Source organism: Cydia fagiglandana, chromosome 12 (genome assembly GCF_963556715.1).
Source record: "Cydia fagiglandana chromosome 12, ilCydFagi1.1, whole genome shotgun sequence".
In the NCBI taxonomy this organism is placed as follows: Eukaryota; Metazoa; Arthropoda; class Insecta; order Lepidoptera; family Tortricidae; genus Cydia; species Cydia fagiglandana.
In genome coordinates, this window is record NC_085943.1 from 9,170,627 (window position 1) to 9,185,642 (window position 15,016).

The window sequence follows — 15,016 nt, forward strand, 5'->3', positions numbered from 1 at the left end:
AGTTTTACGACTTTCATCATTCAATTCAAAAATAATGTTAATATACACCGTGTTTTTTTTTTATTTCCGTTAATTTCAAGGGTGCATTCCTGAGCTTAAATTGAGTAACTTTCTCAAAGACACCGATATTCTAATTAACTCCATTTCGGAGATATTCAATAATTATTTTTTTTTCCTATAAGGTCTCTACAAGCGTGGACACTTGCCTTAGGGCCGGTTTACATATTGATTAGTGTTTAGAATGAGTTCATACATTTGCTCCTAAACTAAAGTACAATCTCGGTCGATCGATGTTCGAAATGCCATTGATATGTGACAGATTTCAATTGTTTGGTTGAATTAAATGTAATACCCGTGTTACAACAACGCTGTATGCTACATTTAATAACTTTATAGTCTTAATTAAAAAAAATGTCAATTAGTTCTCTTAAACGTACTTAACCATACCCCGAAGTTAACGGAATTCAATAAAAACACGGTGTATATATTTTCAATCCATCCATTGTCCCGATCTATTTGTAGTAACATCTAATTGCAATTTGCTATACGGGTGATTCTGTCTCGAAAAGTTGTATTTAATGAACGAGCGAAATTCTGTAACGCTAGATTTAACCTTTGCATATTTATGAGAAGGTGAGCTTAGAGAATTCTAAGCATATACGAAGGTAGCTGGGAAATTGCTTTGTTTGAGTCTTCTCGAAAATTGTCCCAGGGCATGTTTAGAATAGCTTAAGTATTTGCCAAGATGGCTGAATTTAATCGTTTACCTTCGTCTACCTAAAGTTACCATTTTACTCTTCCTGTTTGAAAAATACTATAAGTTTAACCCTTAAATGCATGGTGTACGATGCAGCGTACATTACAAAAATATCTAATTTTATACATAATTAGATAAAATCTATTTATTCCTATATATTATTTCAATAGTAAAACCAATCCGTTTTCTGAATTTTTACTTAAATTAACGCAATATTTTAATTTATAAAAATTACATTCGTAATAAGACGAAAGGTTGAAAATATCCAGAGTTTGATGATTTTTAGTATGTGATTTTGGACGTTTTTTTTGGGGTTTGTAATTATTTTATATTTAAATCTTTATCATTGATGTATATAAAATAGTGTATCTTTCTGGTGGTAGTAAGATTTTTCATATATCTCTTCCTGATAATTATATATTTACATAAATATGATTTAGCCTATGCAACTTCTAACGCTGATTTCGCAGTGAAAATGTTATATTTTTTTCCCATAATCAGCAAACAATTACGTAACACATATAGTAATTTCAGGCAAAAAGAAAAATTCATGCATTTAAGGGTTAACGACATGGAATGCATACAATTGAATTGGTAACATTCGCTTACGCTATTGCGGCGCTATGCGACGTAAGCGCCAGCCGCCATAAGGTAACTTTTTCCCTGGAACGTCACATATCTTTACTATTTCACATCTAGTGAATCTAATTCATTTCCCGAATCGCGCCGATTATTTAGAACCATGTCGGTTTAAAAATCAAAACATTTTTTTAAAGATTGTTACAGAATACAGGGTTAACATTTTACATTTTTGTAGCCATCGCGACCTCTGGTTTCATTACGTTTTATTTATTAATCAGCATTATTATGGACGTAATATAGCAGTCTCCGCTCTACGCCACAAAGTTAGAAAAAAGAAAGCCCAAGTGCTTTCATAGTGCATGAAACAAAACAAGAAAGTGGTCGTAGAGGCTCTGAAGTGTGAACTCGTAGCTCGGGCGGGCTACGGGCCGTAGCGCCACCCGGCCCGCGCCCTACCTACGTCAGTCGAGCCCTCGCGCGCCCCGCGATCGCACGTGTACAACTACGTTCCGTGATACGCGACGTTAATACGTTCAAATTGACCGACAACGTCATACTGCGACTATTGCGTTGAATTTACCAGTATCAGTTCGCCGCGCGCAGCTACAATAACAGGTGGATAGGTTCGTGTTATTATTAGGTGTTGTTGCTGGCCAGTGCAGTGCAGTGTCTATATTGGCGGTGCTAACCGGGCTTGTGTATTGTGAACATTTCCGATCGATACGCAACAGCTGAGGCTTATCTAAGGTAAACTGACAGCATATTGTTTTGGTGCAATACGTATTAATATCACTTTTCCGTGTCGCCCACGCGCAAACGCCACTTATCAATAACATTGACATAAGCAGCGGCATGTTTATTTGTCCTAACAACAAAGCTAACATACCCAAATAAAGTCTGAAGGCCGGTTATATATGATTTTTGTTATCTATATGAATTTCGGTATCATATGTAATTTTTAAATAGATTTCCATCATAGTATAGATGGCTTATCATAGCGTAATGCAATTGTGTTGTGTCAGAGGTATTATCAAAAACGTAATATGACGGCAGCACTTAAGCTGCTACTGTCATAAAATGCAATTACGATGCGTCAATTAAAAGAAAATAGTAAATCGGTCCTCTTAAAAACCTTTCATGTCCGTGTAAGTACATAATTATATGATATGGATATGACATTGTTTGTTAACTGCCCAATCGTCGTTGACAACCGGCTAAAGTCAGACCGTAAAAAGTCTGCAGCGATTTTTATAGCCCACACGCAGTGCAAATGTCATTTTAAACGTCGAACTTCTATGAAATTATGACGTATACATAACTTACACTGCGTGGGCTATCAAATCCGCTGCAGACTTTTATTGGTGCGACTATAAGTGGTAGGTATCTTTTGCTTCAAATGCCTACAAATGTGATAGTAGCTGGCTGCCCGGGTTATTTCTCTCGTCACGCACTGCCGTGTATGTGTGTCACGCTATCAGATCGTCCTCCAGGCTTGTCATTGCTAATATCGGTCCCCTGCTCTAGCGAAACAGCGCTTGGAGAGACAGTATTTTTATCGACTAAATAACTTGCTAGAATTGGTACTGTAGAGACTGTGTAACAATCCTCTTCGATATTTAAAACAACGTCAGAAAGTCAAAGTAATTAATAATATATGTAAGTCTCCGCGGAAAGAGAAGAGTCAAAGAATGTACGAGTATGGGCATTCTTTACATTCCACGACTCATATTTTAGTACTCAATATTTAAATATTTGAGTCGTTATCCGGCAACAGGTACCACTATCAGCTTGCAATAAGCCAGTACTGGAATAAAGGATCCAATAATATGTTGATGTCTATATTGACAAGGGACAACGTATATGTACGTCGATCGCTTCTTGGCTTGACGAATCACTGCGTTTCATCCTTTCTGTCAAAGTATCATATCATCCTCGTTGAGCGGTATCAGTTCTATCTCTTATATGTATTACTCATTGCAAAAGATCATAATTCAAGTACCTATTACAATTACAACACATTCTCTTAGGAATTTAATCTTTGATTCAATTTTATTTATCTCATTGCATGTACATTGTACACCTACGGAGTATATTACAACTTTAAATGGAATTACGCCTCGTTTTCAACAAATGTTCGTTCTTACATATTACGCGTGAAATACATGAAACACATACAGTCAGCAGAAGTAGGAAACCGGGACAGATGTTTTTAAATGATCTGTAGAGTCTGTACGGAAAGAGAAGAGTCGTGAAATGTAGGCGGGCCCATACATTCTACGACTCTTTCCGCACAGACTCTTCATAAGTTTGTCGTTATGAGAATAACTGCCCGATTCGAACTTTAAGATACTTCAATTAATATATCTAGAAGCGACTGGATTACATGTGTCAGTGTCAAAAGTGACGTTTTTGTTTAAAGAAACGTTACGTTTGACACCGATATATCTAATCCATATCGTTTCTTAAATTAACGTATCTTAAAGTTCGAACCGGGCCGTAAGAGCGCGTGTCATTTTCGACTAGCCACTTTCGCAACTGACTGTACAAGTAAAGATAAAGTACATTCTTGCTGTCAAATATATAAAAAAAAAACTCGAGTGTTTATAAGTTATTCTAAAGACGTAGGTGTAGTTGTCGTTATGATGTTTTGTAATGCGAGTAATGACACCTTGTTGAGTTTTTGCTGCTTTGTCGTTTTTTTTTCTAAACCGGAGGTGGGTTTTTTGTGTTCTTTGGATCATTAATCACATCTTCACATCGTCTACACAATTAGAGGGCAAAACCAGTAGCCATACAGGGTAACGTATAATAACTGGTTATTACCAGTACGTCGCATATTTGTCATGTGCTTTAATGACTAATATCTAAAAAACACTAACAGTGACATAAACACTAACGATTTGAAATAAATCAAATAAACAAATAATGTGTTTTAACTAAGGTTGTCTTAAACATTGTTGGGTATTAAAAAGGCGCGCCTGCTATAAATAACTAATCGCCAGTCAGCTTTATTAACAAATACAAAATTGCCTAGAAAAGTTCTAGGAAGGTACGATCAAGGAATTTAATTTCAGTACCATTTCGTACTTTGTCACAGTGACACTACAAAATAGCTTTGTTTATGTCGTCTATCCTCTAGCCTTTACTTGGAATATACACATTGAAATATCTGGGAAACTAAGTCTTCTTGGGGCGGGAGTTTTAAATTAATTAACTTATCTACACAATAATGGCAAATTTTTAGATTAGCATGATACGTAAATATACATCACATCTATTACGAAATTGATCGATAAACTTTTTAAATATGAATATTCAATTGAAACAGAGCCCACGTTTCATACACATAAGTAGACCTCAGGTTGTTACAGCATTTACGTAATGGGTGCAGACACGATCGGCCAGTAAAAAACACAATGTATGAGTAAACCACGCTTGTTGCCTTGAGACGTGGGCGTCCCTAGCTGACTCATGCATACATAGAGTATGTAAGGACGTCGATTGAAGTAACAAACAATGCCAAAAATGTGGGAAATCTTCCACTGACATCGCATTGTACGGTGTCAGATACTTAGGAACAATAGGTACAATGATTATAACGAGGTATGTACTTACATGGCAATTTCGCCAATTTCACAAAACAGACAAATAACTAAAATCCTCATATGTATTATTGTAAAAATAGTAATTGTATGGAAAAGTTAAGTAAGTTTATGACGTAACCATTGACAGAAGGAACAAAGACGCATTAAGTAGTTCAGCAATATCACAACTCTAACACTGCCTTTATTATATCTATGTAGTTTGATCGATTGTCAGGGAATATTCACTGGGAACCAGAATGCCGATAAACGATATAAAGAGCGTGTGATTTCCATCACAGGGTGTTATGTTCTCACTCGTCTCGTATGATACTTAGGATCGAGGTGTCACGTACTTTGTCACGTGAAAATTAACAAGCCATCGACACAAGAGCGAGTTGGATATTTACGGACACCTCGACTGTCGCTATTAATATCCACGGTGACAGTTTGGCAACAGCGCAATTATTATGTTCCATTTTGACGACAGGATTACCATAACATCAATTCGATTTTTATTATAATTCTAAGCGTATTGAAATATGGATATATTAAGTAAATAAAGCAGAATGTTTGAATAATGTATAAGCTTTTGAGGAAGTTGTCGAGTTTCGTTTGGTGTAGGAGATCAAAGATAAAGGCTTTGATGGAACATACCGCATGTTGCGGTTTGAGAAACAATGCTGTGCTGCATTATTTGTTTTAACCAAAATACTGCATTTTGACCTTGAAAACCCGAAACAAGCAACAATATTGAAATGCTCGCTTCTGGTTGATTCTAAACTAAGTATAAACTCCTTTAAAATTGGATTTCAAAAGATGTCGTAAACAGAATTTTTGATTCAAACGCAGTAGAATGCAGTGACTGCAACTCGTGAATTTCAAGCATAGCATATCCAGCATATGAACGTTAACATTGCAGTAAAGTGCACGTCGTAAACTTTCTGGCGAAATGTCACGAACATTTGACGATGATAATAGGTGGGAGAGTCGAATTCAGTTTGAATTTGAATTTCACCTAGTCTAGTCTAGCTAGTAGTCTTGTTGCTGGGAGCACTGGAAGAGTCCCTACTTGAATTTCTACAAAGATACTTGAATTAAATAAAGCTAATATTCTACCAAAAAATATCAGTTTCATGGAATTACTGCCATGTATCCTAGATTAAAACTGATTTTGCGACTGGCAGTCGCAGTCATCCTCAAATATTTAAGAGCATGACTCTTGTCGGTGGAGCAATTTCCATGTTTGCCGATCCTCTGCCTTCTCTTTGACAGCCTGATACGACACGACGTTAATCTTTTCCTTTATTTAGTGTAATATTTATTAAAAATTAAACCATTAAACTATTTAAATTAAGCTTGGATTTCCCTGCAATATTTTGTAATGAAATTAATGAAAATGCGAAAAGATATCATTTCGTTTTTATTTACACCTGTATAATTTGCGGGGATTATCCGGCACATCACTAATCCTACATCGCGTGTTCAGTAGGTGTTCACGTAAACAGACATGCCATTTATTTATGCTATTTAGTTGCGTGAAGCCGAGTGGATTACGATTGTGCAACTTGCATGTATCTACTGTTTGAACGCTTGCGTCACGTTATCGCTATCGATCGAGTCTGTCGGGCGAGCGTGTCGCTTCAGAATACGCAGAATTATGAAATCCAAAAACAACTATTTTCCGATTTCAATTTAACACTGTTACCATTATTATTTTAGGGGGCTAATTAAAATGGAATAAAGGAAACTAGTACATTACTTATAATACATTTATTTGACTAAACGACAAATATCTAAGTTTAGAAGTGTCAAATGTTAACTTATGACATTATAATATATTAAATAGCCTCGGCTAGCTTACTACAGACTTAACTAAAAAATGAGAGCAAATGTGGGTTTGGCGGCTACATTTCTTATGGTTGGGCACTCTGGGTACGTGGTATAAAAAATAAGGAAAATTATTTAAAGTAAGTTGGGCGCCTTGGAGAATATAATAAATTGGTTGTCTCTGACCTTTTAAGTAGTGACATTAGAAGGAAGGTACCACTGCCGACACACTAATGGAGACTCATGTCGCAGTGCCTCTGCATCCATGGTAGTTGTAGTAATAGCGAACAGGCCCCGACCGCCGGTACACCAAGCTGGCTGGGGGCTGCCTTACAGCCAAACTGTAGACTAAGTGGTAGGCCCTGTAACGAGTTACAGGTAGTAAGACAGGGTTCACAGACTTTTGACAAGCTGGAACCTAAATAAAGGAGAAAAATCGGTTCATGATTTAAAGAGCGGACCCCCGCATGGGCGTAAGGATTACGAATTCAAAAACAAGTGATTAACTTACCCATCGAGGAGAAGCGGCATACGTGGCCGGGATTGACCAGCATGTCGACTCGATGAGGCCTCCACCAACACACCATCGTCTCACAGGACTTCCATATAGGATAAAAATCCGGGACTGTGAAATAAAATTCACCACGCTATTAAATGGAATCTTATGCACAAAACCCGTCGCAAAAATCACCAAAATACTCACTTAAAAAGGAGATGTCTCCCGATGGGATGTATTATAGCCATTAAACGGCTTTCATACGGCGAAACACCGCAAAAGAAAACGGTCCACGATCTTCATTTTGACAGGAAGAATAATGACAGACCAAATGGCAGAGTTGCCACAGCCCGAACTGGATTCGTGCGATCCTAGGTGATTTTGAAAAGAAAACATTACCTTTCCTCTTTACTTTGTTTGGACTAATATTAAATAGAAAGAAAAACAATATTTGAAGACAATTTTAATTTACAAACCCCTTTCGATTAAAAAAATAAACAAAAATGTAGGAAGGCACCGAAATTATTTTTAATCTAGCAACCCGGACCATGTTGTTATCGACTGGGCTCGCTAGATGGCGGTAAGGGTATTAAACGAAGACGGGTCACGTACAAAACAGTATTGAAAAAATGCAGAGTTAAAATTTTATTGTTACAGTGCTCCCCTACCCGAAGAAAATTTTGACTACGGCAAAATTTTGAGCTGGCCCCCAGCTCGCAAAACCACCCTCTTATTTTCTAGACGAAGTCCCAAAAAAAAAATCGACACTAAAGGCATAAAGGAAAGCAACGACCACCCAATTCGAACCCACGCATTAAACTATAATAAAAAAAATAAGCACAGCCGAGCTGTGCACAAGTTACCACCTACAAACTATAATATTACTGTACTGTAATATACACTATGATACCCTAAGCGTATATTAACCTAACGAAACTAACGCTAATAAGCGAAGCTGCAAAGCTCCCTACCTACGCACTGCATCGCTGTATATCTTGGCGGCGCAGCGAGCGACCTGGGTCGCGGGCTGCACGTCCAAATTATATGGCGGAATGTGTGTAAGGTAACAGATTATTCAATAATCTGCGGTAATGACTGAGTACAGTCAATTACCCATATGAGTCAAGGACAGTGTCTGATAGCTCGGCTAAAGAGCCACTGAGCTAGCAGTCGACACTCCTCACAGGAACACTGGCCCTGCAGTGCGAAATCAGGGATTTCTCCCTGCACTGCCAACGCTCACTGTGGATAGACGGCTTATAGCCAATGAAATTTAACTAACTAATATTGGTGACTGCTACTTTACACCATTCAAGTAACGCGCATTTATCAGGCCGTGCCTTAAGTCGACACAGGTCTGGACGCGGAAACGAGACAAAAACACAACACAACGATACGTTGACCAGCTGTGTCTGAACGACAGGCAGACGGTAACGTTCGAAACAACACGAGACACACAAGGAAGTCGACTGTACAGGCTCCATTTCAAGCAATGCAAGTCTGTCAGTCTGACACACAAAAATCCGATGTTTGCGGACAACGCTTTAAGGCGTGTGCCGCATAACAACCCCCTAACATCAACATTAACGTTCACGCATATGATTTAAGTCATACCGCAACGCGTTAACAAAAGAAGACGGCACTGCTATTAAGAGCTTGACGGTTTAAAATCCGCCAAAACCCGACCAGCCAGTGCCGATTGGAATGCTGGTTTAAAACGCCAGCACCCCGGTAAAACACGCGAAGAGTCTTTAAATCGTCCTCTCCGCCCACCCACAACAAACAAACCACGTGACTGAGTTACGTTTGCTCAGACACGATCGAAAGAAAGTAATACGTAAACAAAACTCCTGCACGCAACCATAAAAAAAACTCCTACCGAAACATCAACAACAAAAAAAAAACTGCGCGATCACCGATATTAAACTAATAAGTAAGTATTTACTTCACCGAAGGTAACAACAATAAGGAAAAAACTCGATTTAAGTCGAGACAATAGATAAGGAAAAGTAGGTAATAAACATAACTCCCGTACGAAACCATTTTCAAAAACCACTACAATAAGATTCGACCTTAAAGGTAAACCGCTATTTGAATATCGGTAAGTTATTTAAAAAAAAAACGAAAGTCAACAACAATAATTGTGACTGACTGTACCCAACCACGTCAAGAAACTATTTAATATTAATTTTATTTATTTTAAACTTCAACTCCAAACATCCCGTAATAAACTTAATAAATGTAAACTCCTGCTGACTGTACTTCACTATAACCTCCAAATTTGCTCCCTTTACATTATGTAATAAATTTATAATACGGTCCATCCTTTCAAACAAGATTACCATAGTAGTACAATTACCAGTAACTAATCCTTCACATCAAGTATATAAAAAAAAACAATGGAAATTAGGTATTACATTTTTAACACTACTACTAACCCTCCAGTAAATTAAAAACTTTTGCTTGAAAACAAGTCACCAAAAAAAATTGAAAGAAAAAAAATATAAATTAAAGTTTAAGCACTTAAGTACCTCACTACCCGGTAAGGGTTTAACCTTCTGTGAGTGACTCTAAAACATGATATAAATCACAAAAAAAAAATACAATAGTCAAAACATAGTGTGTCTGCTATCCGGTAAACTACAACGTCTTTTATGAAGTAAAACTTTTAACATTAAGAGATACTAAGGAAATACATCTATAAAATAAATTGTGTTTATGACAATTGTCTAAAATTGCTTTAAATTAATAACATCTGGAGTTTAAATACCAGCAAATGAATAAGTAATTAGACTACAACTCCTTTACAGTTCAACATAAGTATATAAGTAGATAATTGACAACATGTGGCTGTCCTAACCACAATTAAATAGTGTTAATTCTTTTGAATATTGCAGTAAACAAAGGTAGGTATAATAAAGCAAACAGGATGTCCAACCATAAGTTCCTTTAGCTAACTTATATGTGACTAAAGGGTGCTCGCCAAAAGAAAAGCCCCGCGATGGGTGACACTGTTACCATTATTATTTTAGGGGGCTAATTAAAATGGAATAAAGGAAACTAGTACATTACTTATAATACATTTATTTGACTAAACGACAAATATCTAAGTTTAGAAGTGTCAAATGTTAACTTATGACATTATAATATATTAAATAGCCTCGGCTAGCTTACTACAGACTTAACTAAAAAATGAGAGCAAATGTGGGTTTGGCGGCTACATTTCTTATGGTTGGGCACTCTGGGTACGTGGTATAAAAAATAAGGAAAATTATTTAAAGTAAGTTGGGCGCCTTGGAGAATATAATAAATTGGTTGTCTCTGACCTTTTAAGTAGTGACATTAGAAGGAAGGTACCACTGCCGACACACTAATGGAGACTCATGTCGCAGTGCCTCTGCATCCATGGTAGTTGTAGTAATAGCGAACAGGCCCCGACCGCCGGTACACCAAGCTGGCTGGGGGCTGCCTTACAGCCAAACTGTAGACTAAGTGGTAGGCCCTGTAACGAGTTACAGGTAGTAAGACAGGGTTCACAGACTTTTGACAAGCTGGAACCTAAATAAAGGAGAAAAATCGGTTCATGATTTAAAGAGCGGACCCCCGCATGGGCGTAAGGATTACGAATTCAAAAACAAGTGATTAACTTACCCATCGAGGAGAAGCGGCATACGTGGCCGGGATTGACCAGCATGTCGACTCGATGAGGCCTCCACCAACACACCATCGTCTCACAGGACTTCCATATAGGATAAAAATCCGGGACTGTGAAATAAAATTCACCACGCTATTAAATGGAATCTTATGCACAAAACCCGTCGCAAAAATCACCAAAATACTCACTTAAAAAGGAGATGTCTCCCGATGGGATGTATTATAGCCATTAAACGGCTTTCATACGGCGAAACACCGCAAAAGAAAACGGTCCACGATCTTCATTTTGACAGGAAGAATAATGACAGACCAAATGGCAGAGTTGCCACAGCCCGAACTGGATTCGTGCGATCCTAGGTGATTTTGAAAAGAAAACATTACCTTTCCTCTTTACTTTGTTTGGACTAATATTAAATAGAAAGAAAAACAATATTTGAAGACAATTTTAATTTACAAACCCCTTTCGATTAAAAAAATAAACAAAAATGTAGGAAGGCACCGAAATTATTTTTAATCTAGCAACCCGGACCATGTTGTTATCGACTGGGCTCGCTAGATGGCGGTAAGGGTATTAAACGAAGACGGGTCACGTACAAAACAGTATTGAAAAAATGCAGAGTTAAAATTTTATTGTTACAACACGAGAGTGAAAATGACAGGTAATATTGCAACGTTTTGTAACAGCGGTTTTATGTTATATTCAAATCCAGAAAAAATAATTAAAAATAAATTAAATAACTCAACCTTAAAACGATGTGCTCGTTTTAAGGTAAAGTTACCTTCTGTAAAATATCTTAAAAAACACATTAGGTATTGCGAGACATTACGAAAACTCACATTTTTAAAATGCTGAAGTTGATAACTTGTTACCGCTCGGTACGTTTATAATAATTATTAATCCTACACTCTATAAAACCATTAGGTACTTATTACATATCTTCCCTTCTTAATTTATGAAATCCGAGTTGCAAAGTCAGATTTTCTAATCATTCTATGTCTACTGGAGATGGGTTAAATTGAGGAAGATATTCAATTTTTGCTTAAGTAATCCATTGAGTGGAAAATTGGTAAACCGGTCGTCTTACATAAATTTTCCTTTATCCCTAGCTGTTTAATATTTATAGAAACGAATTGACTGTATAAATAAATTGAGTATTTTTTCTAACCGTAACATGGTAATGATTATATAGCCGCTTTTACTGAGACAGTGACAAGATTCCTTAAATTAAATGGAAGGAGTCCGCATCATTAATATTCGCCTGTCTATACCCAGTGTAACTACACTAATGGGTATCGCATCGCGCAGCTATTTGCCAAACGGTGGATCCGGAAAGACTTATTGTTTAACGTGCTATTAATCACACCCCTAAACCAAGCCCAAAAGGCCGTATAACCATCGGGAAGAAGAAAGTTTAGGCTCCCCGCTTTGCAGGTTGTCACGGATTTCGCAAATCACGCTGCCATTAATTTGTGCCTTTATGAATATCAAAGCGTTGGCGAAATTCTTAACAATATGCCTGACGCGTCGCTTAGAGAGTGGCCAGAATTTATGGTCTCACGGAACTCATGGAAGGAATAGCTAATTATGTTAGTCATTGATAGCCAGTTTTAACTACGCATTACCAAATTAATAGTGGAAATTTCGTTCATCATAACAAGTACAATACATAATTCCTTTAGCGTAGTTAATAACTCAAAAAGTAAACTTAATAATATTAATGTTATTATGTTACAAAAACAGTTAGAAAGATTATTCGCCATACCTACCTACGACGCATGCGTATATGCATATGCGTTTTCTAACGAATGACGCAAAGGGTATCTATCTTAAGTAGGGGTCGACTTCGATAACGAAGACTATAAATGTCTTTACGGTCTATTAATGTAATGATTTGCTAATACTGGTGACGTCATGTATTGAATCAGCACAATATTGTAGACGCATGACCTTATTAGACTATTGAGCCAGGACATACTTACCAGTCCAAGTCGGGTAAGTATGTCCAAGAACTATAGAACTTGTCGTGTTAAAGTCAGAAGGTTTATGGAAGTTCTCTCTCTGAAGCACTTATGTCGTTTTGAGTTATAAACAGAAGTGGGCGATATGTGGAGCGACGACATTATGTTAATGCATTATAATGTTGGTCGAGTTCGCGATCTCGTAGAAATCGTTGTATAAGCGATGTGAGATGTGTGTGTGGGTGTGACCAGCCCTAGAAGACCGTGAGTTTCTGCACAATTAGCTACCCATATCGTCATACCGCATTAATTAACTAGTTTTGTTTTGTGGTATGTCTTACTATGTACAGTTACTAGTTGATGTTGATTTTACTTTTTTTAAATGACCACATTGTGATAGTGACTGTTTAAAATCTTGGAATAACTCGAGCTTTGGCTCTCAGAAACCTGCTAAATTACTGCCTTACTTTATATCAATTTATTTGGAGTCGGCTCTATTTGTCATTTTCAACAAAATAAGGTTAACTACTGCCTTCGTTCTCAAGAGCAAGGTTATACCGACGGAGTGGCGCCTTAAGTCTGTGAAATCTACCTTTGCGCCTCAAAAGAATAAGGCAATAAGTGTATTCGATCTTGATCGATCCTCACGAATTATTACTCCCTTTTCAATATGACTGACAGACATATTTAGGGCTCTAGGGTACCATCTGTCGCATCTAGATTCCATTCCGAGGAAAGCGGGCCATTCCTTACAGAAAATAAGACACTTGACTGACACACGCGCATACCAAGACCGACCAGCGTTGGTTCTAATAAAGAAGATTGCGTAGAAAAACTTCTCGTAAAAGGGTGTAGATACTGTAGATACCTAGACGCTTAAGTAGAGGCATTTTTGATGGCAGTAATCGATCTTTTCTTGCCGTGTTTTACTTAGCGTGTTTTAGTTTATCTAGTATAGTTACTCATAAGTACTGTATATTTTGAACAGAAATATCTGACACAGTCTTATTTGTGAACCATAAGGGTACCTATAAGTATTTATTTTTTGCGTTGCCGGTTTATATCTGTCCTGATGTATGAATGACGATGAGTTTTTGCAGGTAAAATTGTGCCTATGTTTATGACATACAAGGGATTCAGTGTATTTCCCACGTAGCAACATCGTTTTTTGCCTTTCAGGATCCGCGAACTTTTTCGGTTTCACTCTGTGGCCGCTTGAAAGAGCAAACTATTCTAAATCTTCCATAGGCACGTGATTAGTATTGTTTAAGTGAGTCACGTAGGTATCGTAATAGATTTGACTTTGACAGCATCGAAATGTGCTAAAAAGCTTCAGGAGTGCGAGTCACAGGTCGCGACAAGAAGTCCCGAATTCTGGATTAATCGTCAGGTCTATCAATCCCGCCGCTAAAGGTCAATTGACAAATTGAAAACCGTCACAAGAATTCGATCTCGAACTAGAGACCTCAATCGCGATGTCACCGAAGCTATCTGGATTACCTACTACGAGATTTCATTCTATTACATTCAACTGTTTGGTCACACACAAAATAGGGTACGGTTGAATTGAACACATCAAACTCCTGCGAGTGACATCAGGTTTAGGCAAGATGATTTTTATTGGCTTTATTGCGTTTGTTAAAAATTCCACTACGAACTTACTTAAGATTGCGCCATTCGTTTGTTTTCAATTTGCATCTTTTGCGCAGTTTCAAACGGAAAACGAACGTAAATCAGAATCTAACGAGTAATGACCATTATTTATTTATTACTTAAGCCATTTCTTGGTACCTAATTCATTTACATATTTGTACTTTAGCCGTTTAACTGAGTTTCTTTCACTGTTTCGCGCGATCAATTAAAGTTTCACTCATTAAGTGGAGTGGTTGTTGATAGCTAATTATAAAATGCCAATGAAGGTAATTTTTTTTATGTTTTAGGAAGGCAATGACACCCAGTTCAATTTAGGTTAATTTATTGAAACAAATAATAAAAGGTGGAGTTAACTAAGTAACAATTTTGGCTCAGCGATCCAAAGAGAATCTTGGCCTCCGAAACGAGAGCGTGCCACCTGTCCCGATCCTGCGCAACTTCCTGCTAGTTACTGACGCGAAGCTAAAGCAGATCCGCCACCAGAGGATAATCCGGAGTTAACGT

The 15,016-nt window shown here is 37.4% G+C and overlaps 1 protein-coding gene and 2 long non-coding RNA genes across 4 annotated transcripts in view; 1 reads left to right on the forward strand and 2 right to left on the reverse strand.

The window, feature by feature from the left end:
• Positions 1-15,016, forward strand: part of LOC134669556 (tyrosine-protein phosphatase non-receptor type 9) — a 145,202-nt gene that overhangs the window by 58,121 nt on the left and 72,065 nt on the right. The gene's annotated exons all lie outside the window — the stretch shown is intronic.
• On the reverse strand, positions 6,679-7,558 carry LOC134669232 (uncharacterized). The gene is made up of 2 exons (XR_010098879.1): positions 7,454-7,558; positions 6,679-7,375 (listed from the first exon to the last, which is right to left on the reverse strand). It is a non-coding gene; the product is annotated as an uncharacterized LOC134669232 (long non-coding RNA).
• LOC134669233 (uncharacterized) lies at positions 10,315-11,194 on the reverse strand. Its single transcript, XR_010098880.1, has 2 exons — positions 11,090-11,194; positions 10,315-11,011 (listed from the first exon to the last, which is right to left on the reverse strand). It is a non-coding gene; the product is annotated as an uncharacterized LOC134669233 (long non-coding RNA).